General features: G+C 46.1%; 1 protein-coding gene across 2 annotated transcripts in view; it reads right to left on the bottom strand.

The window, feature by feature from the left end:
- The window catches only part of mgat4c (mgat4 family member C), a 567,909-nt gene that overhangs the window by 287,998 nt on the left and 262,982 nt on the right, over positions 1-16,929 (bottom strand). The gene's annotated exons all lie outside the window — the stretch shown is intronic.

The raw sequence follows: 16,929 nt of genomic DNA, 5'->3' as shown, positions 1-16,929 counted from the left end.
GACTTTAGAGTGACTAAATCAATCATCCACAGTGGGGCAGGGCTGACGGAGGATGCAACCAGGACGGGGAGAGACATACTGTACTTTTGACTGTGGACATTGACATGAAGAGAGTGTGTCAGCAGAGCATTAAACATTGAGTGTAACTTTAAGTGCATGTCACCGCGGATCAGGCCCTGGACCTGCTCGTCTGTGTCACCGCTGTCAAAACACACAGGCAGATATCATCGTGTTCATGCAGCTCATATTCAATAAGCTCAGACCTCAGCATACTTCAAACCATATCTGTGTCTTCTCAAAACCATCTCAGTCCAGGAGCTGTATATCTAAATTTCCTATGTACCGAAACGAAAGTGGATTTTTCCTTTTAACGTCACTTGAATGATTCATACATTGATTCATGCTTTATGATTTTAATCACAGCAATGATTTTAATCCATTGCCATGATCAATTCCAAGTATGCACTTCAAAGTTGTGTGTTAAAAAGTCTTGAAAGGTGGCTGGGTCGGACGAGGGCAGGCGCTCTTCAAGGATCAGGCACTGATGTATGAATGATAGATAAAGCAGAGGATCCGACACACTGGCTTACTGTAAAAGACCTTTCTTTAATTCATGGACACAGCAGCGTGTTTGAATGCCTCTTCAGGGCAGTCAAAGGATTAAAAGAGGCACTAGGAGGCTTTAAAGGGAGAAGACACCGTTTTGAAATACTGAGATATGTTCTTACTTTAGCTTAGATGAGCTTATATGCAATAATATTACTACGCCGTGCAATATAATTATACTTGAATTGTGTACAGGCTCATGTAACCATATTTAAATAGGGAAAAGGTAGAAGAGCTGCTAACTTCACCTCTGTTTGGATCCATAGATCAGAAGCATCAACATATCAACCCGTCAAAGCTCAGGTAAGAACATATCTCGGTGTTTAAAAACAGTGGCTTATTCTAAAATAGTAAATAAAAGATAAAAGAGTGACCAGAGTGTCGGCACAGATGAAGATAAGATAAAATAAGATAATCCTTTATTGATCTCACAATGGAGAAATTCACTTGTTGCATCCGGCTCTCAAGATCTGTGCAAAATAGACAGGAAATGTGTAAACAGTTAAATAGTAGAAAAGGAGGTGTCTGTGTGTACAATGAGTAGGAGCAAAAATCTTAAGGGGCAGGGATATAAACAATAAGAAAAAAAAAGAAAAGAAATACAAGACTAGAATGGACTATGAAAAATAGATATCACTTAACTGATCACTTGGTTATGAAAGATTACTCGTTACTTTATTATAGCGAGATTAGTGTGGTGTTTATTATAGTGAGATTAATCTATTATAACTACGTATCTGACCACTAGAGGGCACTACATTACTGCTTTTGGTCAAGTCTGATTAAGCTCAATAATGTGAATGAAGATTACGTCCATGTCTTACCTAAGGATGGATATCGTTAAGGATTTATCGATACTACTACTCTTATCGATACTCCTTATCGATCAGGTACTTAACCGGTACTCTTATCGGTACTTTAAAAGAAAAAAAGTTAGATAGAGGCTACTGTATACGTAGGCATTAATCCTTGGCCTATATTTATTTTTTTATTACTCTACATTTTATTTCCAATTTGCGCATACACTTAATATATGGGAGTCAAAATACTCTTTTTTAAAATCATTATTATTAAATAGTAAATCAAGGTTGTTGGTTAGATTTGGCTGTAGTTTCTGAGTCCAAATGAAAACTTAGTGCAGTAAAATAATGAAGACTGTCACTCTCAGCTTGTGTCCAGTGGGTCAACACTACCTCGCACCGACGTGCACGTGGGAGCGTGCACGCGTACATGCTGCCGTGCAGACACCGTGCGCTCTGGTGCGGGGTAGCGGGGATGAACAGATCCGATGCAGCGAACGCATCAATGAGAGATATTTTTTTTCTTGATTATTTGAGCGCGCGTGATGAGCAACACAGCGGCGCCGTTAAGAGACCGTTAAGGCTGGAGCTGATCGGTCCCGGTGGACCAGCACACGTGGGCCCCGGGGCTGTTATGATACCGGGGTTCAATAGCCATCCCTAGTCTTACCTCAGATTCTCACTCTGACAATAACCGCCTCCCCCTGCATTAGCTGTTTGCTTCACACCACCTGGTGGGACCTTCTCTCTGAGCTTTGACTGAGCCGGGCTGCAAATGGATGATTAATTGGATGTAGTGTTTTTGAAGCTCAATGACACTTTGAACCTTAATAGTGCCGGTCATGAATGTGACATCACTAGTTCCTACACCTTTACAACTCAGCCATTCTGCTGGTCAAAGGCACTGCGGTGATGATGACGCCTCATTAAAGCATTAAACATTAAACATTAAGTCGAGGCAGCCTCTGGCAAAAGTGGACTTAGTGGAACTCAATTTCACAATTTAGCCATTTTTCACGATTTTAGATCAAGGTCAAGATGGAGAAATGGGTCGATTGCCAGACAGGTCCTCGAGCGACAAGCGAAGGACTTTCACGTTTATAATAAAAAGCATCAAACATTACCCCAAACTGCTGCAATTAATATTCAGACTAATTCATTTCCTTTCTCCCCTCGCACAGACGTCTCCACCTCTGGGTTCGGCTCCGTGCATGAATATGCATGGGGGCCGTGGCGAACGCGTCTGTACAGGAGGAAAATGAAGAGGAGAGAAAGGAAAAAGCATTAATCCCAGCTAAACGGCTGCTCGCTGATTTAATAAGAGAATCTGTGTCGAACAACGCAACGCTCTGTAAACATGTGCTCGGCTGTCTGCGCCCATTCCACAGCACATGGATCAGTGAGGAGCGGCAGACCGGGACCAAACCAGGACTAAACTAGGACCAAACCGGGACCAAACCGGGACTAAACCAAGACCAAACCAAGACCAAACCAAGACCAAACCAAGACCAAACCAAGACCAAACCAGGACCAAACCAAGACCAAACCAAGACCAAACTAAGACCAAACCAAGACCAAACCAAGACCAAACCAAGACCAAACTAAGACCAAACCAGGACTAAACCAAGACCAAACCAGGACCAAACCAAGACCAAACCAAGACCAAACTAAGACCAAACCAAGACCAAACCAAGACCAAACCAAGACCAAACTAAGACCAAACCAGGACTAAACCAAGACCAAACCAAGACCAAACCAAGACCAAACCAAGACCAAACCAGGACCAAACCAAGACCAAACCAAGACCAAACTAAGACCAAACCAAGACCAAACCAAGACCAAACCAAGACCAAACTAAGACCAAACCGGGACCAAACCAAGACCAAACCAGGACCAAACCAGGAGCAAACAAAGACTAAACCAAGACCAAACCAAGACCAAACTAAGACCAAACCAAGACCAAACCAAGACCAAACCAAGACCAAACCAAGACCAAACCAGGACCAAACCAAGACCAAACCAAGACCAAACCAAGACCAAACCAAGACCAAACCGGGACCAAACCAAGACCAAACCAAGACCAAACCAGGACCAAACCAAGACCAAACCAAGACCAAACCAAGACCAAACCAAGACCAAACCAAGACCAAACCAAGACCAAACTAAGACCAAACCAGGACCAAACCGAGACCAAACCAAGACCAAACCGGGACCAAACCAGGACCAAACCGGGACCAAACCAGGACCAAACAAGGACCAAACTGGGACTAAACCGGGACTGAAGCAACTGTAAATACAAATGCAAACTATGGAGTTACAGACACCTCTATAGATCTATATGGAGATGATTATATTGCACTCTTTTTAGATGTTTTCTGGCGGACTATAAGCATTTACCAGGTTCAAATCAAGTCCTTATGAACCTATATAAATATACTGATTATCCGACAGCAGAGGTGAAACATCGGCGTGCAAAGCTAGTTGTTAGCCTTCCCTGTTATATGTTATTTCGTAAGCGGAAAGTCCGGAAGTTCTATGCAACTCCCTGAGGCATTCAAGTGACTAAGTAAAATATAGTTCAATGGGTAAAATGCGAACATTTGTTGATAATGCTGATTATTATTTAAGGAGGTAGGTAGGGAAATCAAAGCCCTATAACTGATATGCAAGAGTAAGGTTGAGGAAAAAAGAAATATAACATGAACACACAGCATCGTCAATGACTAAAAAAACAAGTTATTACAAATAAATGATGTAATATTTACAATAAGGAGTGTATATTCGCTGGGGGGGAAGGAGCCTGAGCTTGTGCGGGAGGTTGAGAGATACCGACTAGATATAGTCGGGCTCACCTCCACGCACAGCTTGGGTTCCGGATCCCAACTCCTGGAGAGAGGCTGGACTCTCCATTTTTCTGGAGTTGCCCGCGGGGAGAGGCGGCGGGCTGGGGTGGGTTTGCTCATATCCCCCCAGCTCAGCCGCCACGTGTTGGAGTTCACCCCGGTGGACGAGAGGGTCGCGTCCCTACGCCTTCGGGTCGGGGACAGGTCTCTCACCGTTGTTTCGGCCTACGGGCCCAACATCGGTGCAGAGTACCCGGCCTTCTTGGAGTCCCTGGGAGGGGTACTAGATAGTGCTCCGACTGGGGACTCCATTGTTCTGCTGGGGGACTTCAACGCCCACGTGGGTAACGACAGTGAGACCTGGGAGGGGGTGATTGGGAAGAACGGCCTCCCCGATCTGAACCCGAGTGGTGTTCTGTTATTGGACTTCTGTGCTAGTCACAGTTTGTCCATAACGAACACCATGTTCGAGCACAAGGGTGTCCATAAGTGCACGTGGCACCAGGACACCCTAGGCAGGAGGTCGATGATCGACTTTGTAGTTGTGTCATCTGATCTCCGGCCGCGTGTCTCGGACACTCGGGTGAAGAGAGGGGCTGAGCTGTCAACTGATCACCACCTGGTGGTGAGCTGGATCCGCTGGCAGGGGAGGAAGCCGGTCAGACCTGGTAGGCCCAAGCGTGTTGTGAGGGTCTGCTGGGAACGTCTGGCGGATCCCTCTGTCAGTGGGGTCTTCAACTCCCACCTCCGGAAGAGCTTCACCCAGATTCCGGGGGAGGCGGGGGACATGGAGTCAGAGTGGACTCTGTTCTCCTCCTCCATTGTCGATGCGGCTGCTCGTAGTTGTGGCCGTAAGGTCTCTGGTGCCTGTCGCGGCGGCAATCCCCGAACCCGGTGGTGGCGCCCGGAAGTAAGGGATGCCGTCAAGCTGAAGAAGGAGTCCTACCTGGCCTTATTGGCTTGTGGGACTCCTGAGGCAGCTGAGAGGTACCGGCAGGCCAAGCGTGCTGCGGCTCGGGCGGTCGCGGAGGCTAAAACTCGGGTCTGGGAGGAGTTCGGGGAGGCCATGGAGGAAGACTATCGGTCGGCCTCGAAGAGATTCTGGCAAACCATCCGGCGCCTCAGGAGGGGGAAGCAGTGCTTCACCAGCACTGTTTACAGTGCGGGTGGGGGGCTGCTGACCTCGACTGGGGATGTCGTCGGGCGGTGGAAGGAGTACTTCGAGGACCTCCTCAATCCCGTCGTCACGTCTTCCAATGAGGAAGCAGAGGCTGAGGACTCGGAGGTGGGCTCGCCCATCACCGGGGCTGAAGTCACCAAGGTGGTGAGAAAGCTCCTTGGTGGCAAGGCTCCGGGGGTGGATGAGATTCGCCCTGAGTACCTTAAGTCTCTGGATGTTGTAGGACTGTCTTGGCTGACACGTCTCTGCAACATCGCGTGGCGGTCGGGGACAGTGCCCCTGGATTGGCAGACCGGGGTGGTGGTCCCTCTCTTTAAGAAGGGGGATCGGAGGGTGTGTTCCAATTACAGAGGAATCACCCTCCTTAGCCTCCCCGGTAAGGTCTACTCCGGGGTGCTGGAGAGGAGGATCCGGCCGATAGTTGAACCTCGGATCCAGGAGGAACAATGCGGTTTTCGTCCTGGTCGTGGCACACTGGACCAACTCTATACCCTTCATCGGGTACTCGAGGGTTCGTGGGAGTTCGCCCAACCAGTCCACATGTGTTTTGTGGATCTGGAGAAAGCGTTCGACCGCGTCCCTCGTGGTGCCCTGTGGGGGGTGCTCCGGGAGTATGGGGTCCGGGGCCCTCTGCTAAGGGCTGTCCGTTCCCTGTATGACCGCAGCAGGAGCTTGGTTCGCATTGCCGGCAGTAAGTCAGACCTGTTCCCGGTGCGTGTTGGTCTCCGCCAGGGCTGCCCTTTGTCACCGGTTCTGTTCATTACTTTTATGGACAGAATTTCTAGGCGCAGCCAGGGGCCGGAGGGTGTCCGGTTTGGGAGCCTCAGAGTCTCATCTCTGCTGTTTGCGGACGATGTTGTTCTGATGGCTTCAACGAACCAGGACCTTCGGCACGCACTGGGGCGGTTTGCAGCCGAGTGTGTAGCGGCCGGGATGAGGATCAGCACCTCCAAATCCGAGGCCATGGTTCTCCACCGGAAAAAGGTGGCTTCCCCTCTTCAGGTCGGTGGGGAGTCCTTGCCTCAAGTGGAGGAGTTCAAGTATCTCGGGGTCTTGTTCACGAGTGGGGGACGGATGGAGCGTGAGATCGATAGACGGATCGGTGCGGCGTCAGCAGTGATGCGGTCGCTGTATCGGTCTGTCGTGGTGAAGAGGGAGCTGAGTCGGAGGGCAAAGCTCTCGATTTACCGATCGATCTACGTTCCCACCCTCACCTATGGTCATGAGATTTGGGTCATGACCGAAAGGACAAGATCGCGAATACAAGCGGCCGAAATGAGTTTCCTTCGCAGGGTGGCTGGGCGCACCCTCCGAGATCGGGTGAGGAGCTCAGTTACCCGGGAGGAACTCGGAGTAGAGTCGCTGCTCCTTCACGTCGAAAGGAGCCAGCTGAGGTGGCTCGGGCATCTGTTTCGGATGCCTCCTGGTCGCCTCCCGCGGGAGGTGTTCCAGGCATGTCCTAGTGGGACAAGGCCTCGTGGAAGGCCCAGGACACGGTGGTGGGACTATGTCTCCGAGCTGGCCTGGTGTCGCCTCGGGGTCCCCCCAGAACAGCTGGAGGAGGTGTGTGTGGATCGGGAAGTTTGGGCATCTCTGCTGAGACTGCTGCCCCCGCGACCCGGCCCCGGATAAAGCGGAAGAAAATGGATGGATGGATGGAGTGTATATTCACTGATTCATCGTTTCTCCTGTGGGAAATTGTAAGTTCAAAATGCATTTTTCTTCACAGAGTCACTTGAATGCGTCAGGGCGTTCGCTGCCGATGCTAATGCTAGCAATTAAAATAAAGTATTCTCGTCGACATTTTGTTTTTGCCCAATTTTGGCATATAAATACATAAATATTAATTGAAATCACCGTAATCAACGTTATAATTAAAGATAATGTTTCAAACAATAAGTATCGAGACCGGATGCCCATATTTAGAACTTCCGGCCAGATCGAGCCCCCGGGACGACCAGGACAGTAACAGCGGCGTTCGATCCAAACGTCTGAGGAATGTTAGCAAGTCGGCTACTCCGGTAAAACATGTTTTTCCTACGGACGTTAGCTTTAGCCACATAGCTAATTATGAACGATCCAGATGTTTTCAGCTGTTGTCAAACCATCGACCACATTTAGATTAAGTCAAAGCCTGGTTATGAATCACTAATGAAGGTACAGACCTTTGGAGTTTTTACTTTAGATACAAATTAGCGTATGAAAGTGTCCTCTGAGCTAAAGGCAACTCACATTCTGTCAAGTTTCTGCTACACATCCAATGGCCATGATCTTATAAGATGTTAATGATAAAGAAACCACAGAAATGACACAGTATCGGTTCAAACTTCGGAAACACTTTTTTCCTTTATTGTTTTTTATTTGATTTTAAAACTATTTACATTGTAGATTCTCACTGAGGGGGTTCATTTATAAATGAACACATGTGGAATTATGTTTTCAACAAAACAAAATTCTAATAAAATCTTCCAAATATCCACCTTTTGCTTTTATTTATCTTTTGCACTTTTGACATCTTCTCAGTGAGCTTCATGTCGTCATCAGAAATGGTTTTCACTTCACAGACCTTTTCAGGGGAAAAAAAACTGAGAAAATGCCAAGATTGAAGGATTATTTTACTGTCTTTTTTGTTTCCTCCATAATCCCATGAGTTCATTCATAGTTTACTGTCCTCAGTGAGAATCACAAAATGCAAATAGTTTTGAAGATGAAGAAAAGCCAATGCATAAAAAAGCGTTTCCAAACGTTTGACTCCTGTACTGTACTGTATAAATACCATACAACAGACCACACCACACTTTAGTATTGGGCCTGGCTTCCTTATTCATTTGTATAGAAGGAGAATAAGCTCAGTTCAAACAGGTCTGGTCCAAAACCTAGATCTGGAGACTGAAGATGAGTCAAGATAAAGTATTCTCCGAGCTGGAATCAGTAAATTAAATCCACTTGCTGAGCGTCCGCACAGTCGGCGTACGGTGATGGTGTGTCGATGATTCCCGGCGTGTTGTCATTGTCCGTCCTCTCGCTCTCCAGGCCCCCCTGTGTGTGTGAGCGTCATCCTCACGGTTATTCTGAGCCTCACGCTGAGAGGTCCGACACGTCTTCACACATCCTGCGGGCGGCGGCTGTTCATTTTGCGTCAGCGGCCAGGTGTTACAGAGACGGTTCATCCTACAGCGAAATAAAACATTCTTTCCTCTCACACCAAATCTGGAATACACCAAGACTCTGCAGGTGAATGAGCCAAAACAATTATAATTTAGAGAATGGATCGAGCCAGGTGGAAATTTATGTTTTTTTTTAGTTTGCTAGTGACACAGATTCTTTTCCAGAGGGGGTTTTGAGCATGTTTTGTTTTTTCGAATAAACTAGTTATTAGACTCTCAGACAGTGTTTTCCCTTGTTTTTGGGGGATTCAGAATTAAATAAATGAAGGGAGAAATGAGATACAAACAAATCCTCTGCAAACACTTTCAAAATATTCTCAAGTACAGCGGGTTCAGAGATACTGGGCTTTCCAAATGTGGAGGACAGTGTTGTGTTTCATTTTTTATGGAATATGATCAGAATACAGATGAGAAGATACTAAAGCAAACGGGATTACTCAAAACAACATGAATTTTGAGATTTTAACATCTTAGATTTAATGTCAGAGTAAAAACAGGCTAAACTCACCCTGTACGGCAGGGGCGGACTGGGACTCAAAGACAGCCCTGGACTCTGACCAGCCTGGCCCAAATTAGCATAATTGTGCACTTCCACAAATACATATTTTAACCTCTTACCACCCGCCTTAACATTAACGAGTGCATTTTCCCCCGTTCGGCTTTTTATTATTATTTTTTTGATTGGTATCATCAGCAAAAAGAACTGGAAAGGTGGTTGTAGAAACAGAAGCAAAATCATTAATATAAATAATAAATAATAATGGTCCCAAAATTGAACCTTGTGGTACACCATAATTCCTTTTAGATTCATGTTTTTTTATACAGGGCTTTACCCAAATCTAAAAGCTTCTCGACTGGAGAGCAACAATGTAACGGCTCATTTGAAAGCTAAGACCTGCAAAAGTGGATGGAAACTTTTCGTCACGTCGCCACATTTTTGTCATATTTTTGTTGTGTTTTTAACTATTTTTTGTATCATTTTTGTTGTGTTTTTCTCACGTTTTTGTAGTTTTTTTTGTCCGTGTTTTTCTCATGTTTTTGTTGACTTTTCATCCTCTTTTTCTCGCTATTTTGATGCTTTTCTATTTAGCTTTTAGATTTGGGTAAAGCTCGGTTGACGCGGGACTGGTGGCCCTAGAGCCAGTGGCCCTTCTGTGCTCTTCCAGAATGGACATACGGCCAGTCCGCCCCTGCTGTACGGTGCTTATATTATATTGTTTTGTCCGTTAGTGAGCCGCAGATACACAAATATTCACAAATATTGACAAGTTTGGTATCCACGTGTAGCACGAAAGGCTATAAGGCTGTGAACGAGGTGACGCTGTAATCCAAATATGGTCATTTCCTTTGTGGGAGACGCAGCCGCAAAAAAAGGAAAAGAAAAAGACAGCATTTTCGTTCCACTCCTGCAACAACTTCTCCACTTTAGGAGCTCAGACTTACAGTCTTGGACTTGACAATGTTTTGAAGGTGTTTTCAGAGGGATTTTTAAATATTTAATTCCTCGTCTGAATTATTGAAGTTAAAGGAACAGGCCACCGTTTTTCCATACTGAGAGATGTTCTTACCTGAGCTTAGATGAGTTGATGTGTACCTGTCTGGTCTTTGTGCCCGTAGAAGAGCGTGGTCGCTTCTAACTTAACCCCCTTTTGGAGCTATAGGAATGTACTGGGAGAGGCCAAATGTGAACAACATCTTTGGTCGTTTTGCATGACTGAGAGCACGCACAAAAACCAGACAGGTACGGATCAACTCGTCTAAGCTCAGGTAAGAACATATCTCAGTATGGAAAAACAGTGGCCTGTTCCTTTAAGGTGTACTTGTCCCCATTGGGGACTATTGAGGATTCACCTATTGTACATATTTTTTAGTGGTAGATGAAACCTACGCAGACACGGGGAGTTGGGGAGACACGGGTCAGACAATTTTTCATTTTATTTTTTTTATTCAGATGATAAAGAATCTTGATTTGAATATAAAGCGCTTTTATCCAAAGCACTTTACATGAAGGAACCATCACCTTTGCTCTGTCCAATCTCCGTACTTGGGAAACACCAGGAAGCCTGGGTGAATGTAGTGGTTGGTGGTGGTCGGAGGGGTCGATGGCACAGACTGGTTGCCTCGCTTCCGCCAGTCTACCCCAGGGCAGCTGTGGCTACAACAGTAGCTTATCATTCCCTCCACACTGAGTGTGGAGGGAATGAATAATGACGACAGTGTAGTGTTTTGAGAAACTTCTACAGGCTTGTAAAGCGCATACAAGTGTAGGCCATTTTTACTATACATTACATTACATTACACTCTCATTCATACACCAATGTACAGACATTGGGGTGAGGTGGGTGAAGTGTCTTGCCCGAGGACACAATGACAGTGTCCATTACTTGGATTATGTCGCTAAATTTCAGGCAATTTTGGCCATTTTTATGCATAACACACCTTATATGAAAACAGCATAAAACATAATATGATATCTCTACATTCACTCCCCTTTAAATCCGTTTTTGACGAGGGGACGGCGTTGTAACGTGGACCGAAGCACAAACCCTCTCCTTTGCATGACACGTCCCCTTTAATCCGGCATAACCGCGCGGCGCTGTCCGCCGAGGCGGCCGCAGACTTTAATCCTTTACAGTGGATTTCTTACAGTTTGTCGTGCGGTTTATTCTCTGGTGAATGGAGCAAAAGCTTAGGCGGTATTTTTAGTTCCTCTTTGATGCCTTATTAGACCGAGTCCCTTTGATTCCGCTTAAATCCCTTCAACAAAAAAAAAAAAACATGCTCGGGATGGGCCGGCGCTGCCTCGCTGTCGCTGTACAGTAACGCGGACGCTAATCTGAAAACGCGAGTCAGTCAGGATGAAGAGAGGCCTGTCAGTGCAAACGATAAAGTCCATTGTGGGTCCAAATCAAATTACTGTACGGTGCTCCTTTTCCCACTGAAATGACTACCTTTAAGGCGGTAATTTAAATCGCTCGTGCATTACGGGCTATTACCGGCTGTGAGCGGCTGTCAGTCCTGCTAATTGGTTAAATGAGGCGTCAGTCAGAAGATAAGAGCTCTTTAAGTGCCATCTCCGGCTCTGCAGGAGCAAAAGGCCCCACGCCCCTCTTTATCTCCCATTATACTCCTGTAAATGTTTAAAAAAAAAACATTTGGAGGCGGCACCTTCCTGCGTCCAGAACGGACTTAAACTGGTGCTGAATTCTCGGGGGTTTCGCGGCGAGAGACTGATTGCTTCATTAAATATTAAACGCGTTGTAATGGATCGGACTCGGAGTCAAATTAAATCAGTATTGACGACTTTACAATCAAGAAAAACTAATCAGGGGACGCGAGAGGCGGAGACTCTGTGGGGGTTTGTGATCAGTGCAGGAGAAAGGAGGAATATGTTGTTATTAAATGTGATTTAGAGAGACTGCTGTACAAAGGGTTGGCTTTACCGATCAGGAAAAGTAGATACGAGCAAACACAAACCAAGGTACATACACAGATGAGACTTCCTCATTACGTTAAAGGGGGGGTATTATGCAAATTCGACTTTTTCAAGCTTTACATCATGTTATTCTGTCATTCCCTCATTAAAAACATGCCTGAAGTGTTGCCTTGGCACATTCACGTATTTTTGAGTAATCTGTAAAAACTCGGATGGCGGCCATTTTAGGGATAGGTTTGCCTGAGTCCTCCTAGGAATGCCCCCACCTCCTAGAGACGGCTCCGAGCTTTCGTCACCAGCCGAGTAACCAACCACTGCTCCTCAGCAGAACCCCCTCCCCACTGATGCCACAGACAGCGTGTGGAGGGGGCGTGTCGGAAAGGCTCAGAGGTTCTTAAAGAGACAGAGGCCTATTTCAAGACATTCGCTACAGACATTTTGAGAGAGCAATTTTATACTAGGCAGTTATTCTAATTTACTGCATTTACAGACCAACAGAAGGTTTTGTCATCATTGCAGTGTGATATAGACTGGTGCTATGGGACTGAAAAAAGCAGAATACCCCCCTCTTTAAGATTAAGTTCTTTCAGGGCCTGATCTTGTTTTTCTATACGCAGACTAAAGCGTAACTTTTTATGCTGAGATCTTGCAGAGCCAGACCGAGCGCATTAAAGGAACAGGCCACCGTTTTTCCATACTGAGATATGTTCCTACATGAGCTTAGACGAGTTGATGCGTACCTGTCTGGTCTTTGTGAGTGCGCTCAGTCATGATGATGAGCCAAAGATGTTGTTAGCATTTGGCCTCTCCCAGCATATTCCCATAGCTCCTACGGGGGTGACGTTAGAAGCAACCACGCTCTTCCACGGGCACAAAGACCAGACAGGTACAGATCAACTCGTCTAAGCTCAGGTAAGAACATGTCTCAGTATGGAAAAACGGTGGCCTGTTCCTTTAAGTGGGCAGGACAGACTCCCATGGCCAATGGCGATGCTTTTTAGAACAACGTCTTTCCTCCAACCAGACTCCGAGGGCCAGGGATAGGGGTCACTTTGAGTCTTCATACGTTTGTAGATTCGGTATCGTGCAGACATTTGACACGTTTTGGAGCAGTGGTTGGATGAAAGGCGCGGTCGAGCTGCCAGGCCACTGCTGTCTCTGGTGCCACTGGACACGCAGTTTGAAAAAAACACAACTACAGATGGACTTATGGATTCGAAGGACGTCAGCGTTGTCTCTGGATTCGCTGGGAAACACGTGGGAAACACAGGACTCTTGTTCTTCAGGACTTCACCTAAATGGAATCATGTGATCTGACATCTGGCACAGGGTGAGCTCCCTGGTGTCAAAAGGAAGAACACGAGGCTAAACGAGGAGAGCATAGAAGAGCAGCGCCCTCATAAACCCCGCCCCTCAGGCACATAGCGCCACAGCTGCAGCACATGCAAGATAATGCGTGTCCGACGTCGCGTTTGCATCAGCGCTGTTCTTGCGCCCGGCGGAAAATCTGGCCCGCAGTGTCCGTGAACGCTCCCGTGTCTTTCCCATGTTTACTCATTCAGTTTGGTATCCACGTGTAGCATGAAGCGAGGATGCTGCTCAAATGTGGTCACATGGGAGACAGTAGCGCCCAAAAGAAGTCAGACATAAACACATTTTGCAGCATATTGCAAAACATTAGGTCAGGTTTTCAACACCACATTGCAGCAAAACGGACTCCAAACTGTCCCGGCTTGTACTTTGTGTTTGTTAATATCGAGTTCCAAGCCTGATTTATTGAATTTCGAAACCTAACATTGAATTTTCTAAAACTAAACAAGATCCAAAATCCCCACCGAAACAAATCTTTGTAATTTATCAACACATATTCTTTATTTGGCTTAATCCATTTTTTTAGATTTGTATGCATAAATGCCTTATTTCTACACAGAAGGCCAAGGTGAGGGACACAGCCACAGAAAGCTGATTATGAAACACAAATTTCAAGTGAAGAACAAACATATTCGTCAGTTCTCCCACCACCTGTTCCATCGAGTGACCTTTTATTTTTCTTCCACTTTTCACCGACTGAATAGTTTGTTTTTCTCTCCCGCAAGACGAAAGTAAAATTGCTCATCCATTTTTAATTATTTCCTCCGTATTCCTTCGACCTTGTGTGCGTTGTTCCACATTACTCGCTGAACAAAAGCCTTAATCACCTGATGTCGTCTCTCCCCGTTCTCTGTCCTGATGCTGCTGTGGTGGTTTTGGTAAATGCCGGCGTTTAGCCTCACGGAGCGGGTGGCGCTGGGGTTTTATGAAGCGTGCGGGTCGAATGCGGCGCGGCGGGACTCGTGACCCGGTCCGGTGTTTTCGTCTCGGTGAGGAGGAGTCTGTCAGAGCCGCTCAGTTGACCGCGAGCGCCGTGTGGCGTTAGAGTAAACTACTTAGACCAGAGTCACTGTGTCAGAGAGAATCAGCTGCTCCTCATTTCAGGCCATGGGTTTAAACATTCACAGCATTTAAAGGAGGCACACCATGAATAATCCACTTTTTGGAGCTCTTGCCTTGGCAGAAACACCTCGGCAAAGTCCTTTTATAGTGCTGGGCTACAGGAAACTATATGGTCACTACTTACTCCATATTTGGGTTGTCATGTGACCTGTGGCGAGGAGAAACTACTGAAGTGACCTGTACTGGAGTGAAACACAGCTTTATGACAAGCAGCAGTTGTGGTTTGGCTCTCGAGTGGTTCAGATCCTACCTTGAGGACCGAACTTACTCTGTCTCGATGGGAAACTATGTCTCAGACCGGATGGCATTGACTTGTGTCTGCTACCAGAAAATGAACTGGTGGTGACATTTCGTCGCTAGGCTAAGAGAAAGGTAGGCTGGTAAAACATTTCTACTGTCACTAAACCACAAGCAAAGAATCAGGAAACTATTTTCATTCACATCTTACTGCTTAGACGCAACAGCGCAGAGGGTTTTCCAGAATCGCGTAGCAGCGGCTCCTCCTCAACACATGCGAGAGACCCGTTCCAAACGTTTCAAGCCACCACATAGAAGCAGTAGCGCGTTTCATCCGATTAGCTCAAGCTAAAGGTCAGCAGCTAATGTTAGCAGCTTTTCACCAGAATGTGTTAATGGGTTAGCAATTCTCACAACGACTAGAATTACTTGAGGAGTTCAGCGTTTACTTGCCTAGAAACCAGGGTCAGGAACACAGACATCTTTATATTTCCTGGGCTCCATAGGGCGTTTTAACGCTGTGTGAATTGGGCTATAGACAATGGATATTGCAAATATAGAAGGGAACAAATCTAAGAACATGAGATCAGAACAGTCAGAGTGCATCGTATTTAAAGGGCTACAGCCTCTAAGTTTGTGTTGTCTTTTATATTCTGTGCTTCCTAAATAAAGACACTCTGCACAGTCCAATCTTTGGCCTGCAGCGAGTTAAGCCCTCCTCCCTTGTTCCCAGCGGAGAGATACTCTACAACTCTATTTCAGGAGCCTGCACTTTTAAAACAAAAGGAATCCTGTTAAAAGCACCGCACACTGTCCAATCTCCCCTCGCACTCTGCTATTCCGGGGAGCAGAGAAGTACAGTCGCATCCAAAATAACCCCGCTAAACTCGCCCCGACGTCTCTAAGTGTTTTTGAGCTAAGGAGCAATTTTCAGATGAAAGATGAGAGTGCTTTTAACAGATGAAGCTGCTGCTGTCCAAAAGTATTATTGAACGGGTGCAGTAAACGCGTGGCATTTAACTGGTCTCATCAGGGCGGGTTTTCGAGGAGGGAGATTCTTAAAAGAGACACTTTAATAGAGCGGGGCAGATTCAACAAGGAAAATATCAGAAAACGCCAATTCAAAGACAAGAGGCCACATCAAATAAACCCTCTTTTATACTCCAGACGAGATGAGAAAATGGGGAGTCTCAATGGCTCCAAAGGCAGAAAACAAAAAAAGCTCTGTTGGATAATGTTTTGGTTTGTGAAAGTGAACATTGCCTAAAGGACTCTTATAAGGAACCACATCTACAGAGTGAAGGAAGTTAGGATTTAGTACCAGAGCGGGGCTGGTCCCTGAGTCCTGGATGGCTTAGCTCACTTGGTAAAGCCTGGCCCTTTGGTGACTAGAGCTTGACAAGATGTTTGTGACTTTTTGCTGACGAGAAGTAAATGTTAGAAGGGGGTTCGCCAGAGGTTAACGATCAGGAGCCACAGAACGTGAGGATGAGGAGAGCAGCTGCTGGAGGAGGAGGAGGAGCCCTGTTCATAAATGAATATGGAGGCAGCCCAAACCTATTTTAACACAGTGATTATGCCTCGGTTTTATTATTGTACAACATGCTGGTCCCAGGCGAACAAAACCACTATGAGGCCGATGGAAAGCTTGCACAAACAATCGCTCAAAATCCTTGACTAAAAACCACGACAACACCATCACTGTTTAGTCCTTCGAAAATACAGACTGTTACATTTCGACAATATTCAAATATTTGCTTTAATACGTTTGGCCCATAGAATCCTAAATAACACTGCACCAACACCACTTCATTCTATCCAGTACACATCAGCCGTGACAACTAGAACCACACGGGCCTCCACCAGGGGGCAGCGCAGCAGACCCAAACGTAAAACTGCTTTTGCACGATCAGCCTTCTCCTATAAAGCAATAAAGGAACGAGCTCACAACGGACCTGAAAAGTCAAACAGACCATTTTCAGTTCACAGCAGAACTTAAAAAGTGGCTTTGGAGCACTCAGAGCTGCTCACACTGAGGTGGACACTATGTTTGAACCACAGGACTACTTATGTGTAAATATTCATGTACGAGAACATTTTACTGTGACGTTTGAAATGTATTATTATTACATTTATGTTAGTGCTTATAAATGAATGTGACGCAGTA

This window comes from Gobius niger (assembly GCF_951799975.1).
Source record: "Gobius niger genome assembly, chromosome: 7".
Lineage (NCBI taxonomy): Eukaryota > Metazoa > Chordata > Actinopteri > Gobiiformes > Gobiidae > Gobius > Gobius niger.
The sequence above is the reverse complement of the archived record's forward strand: the minus strand, read 5'-3'. Positions and strand labels throughout refer to the sequence as shown.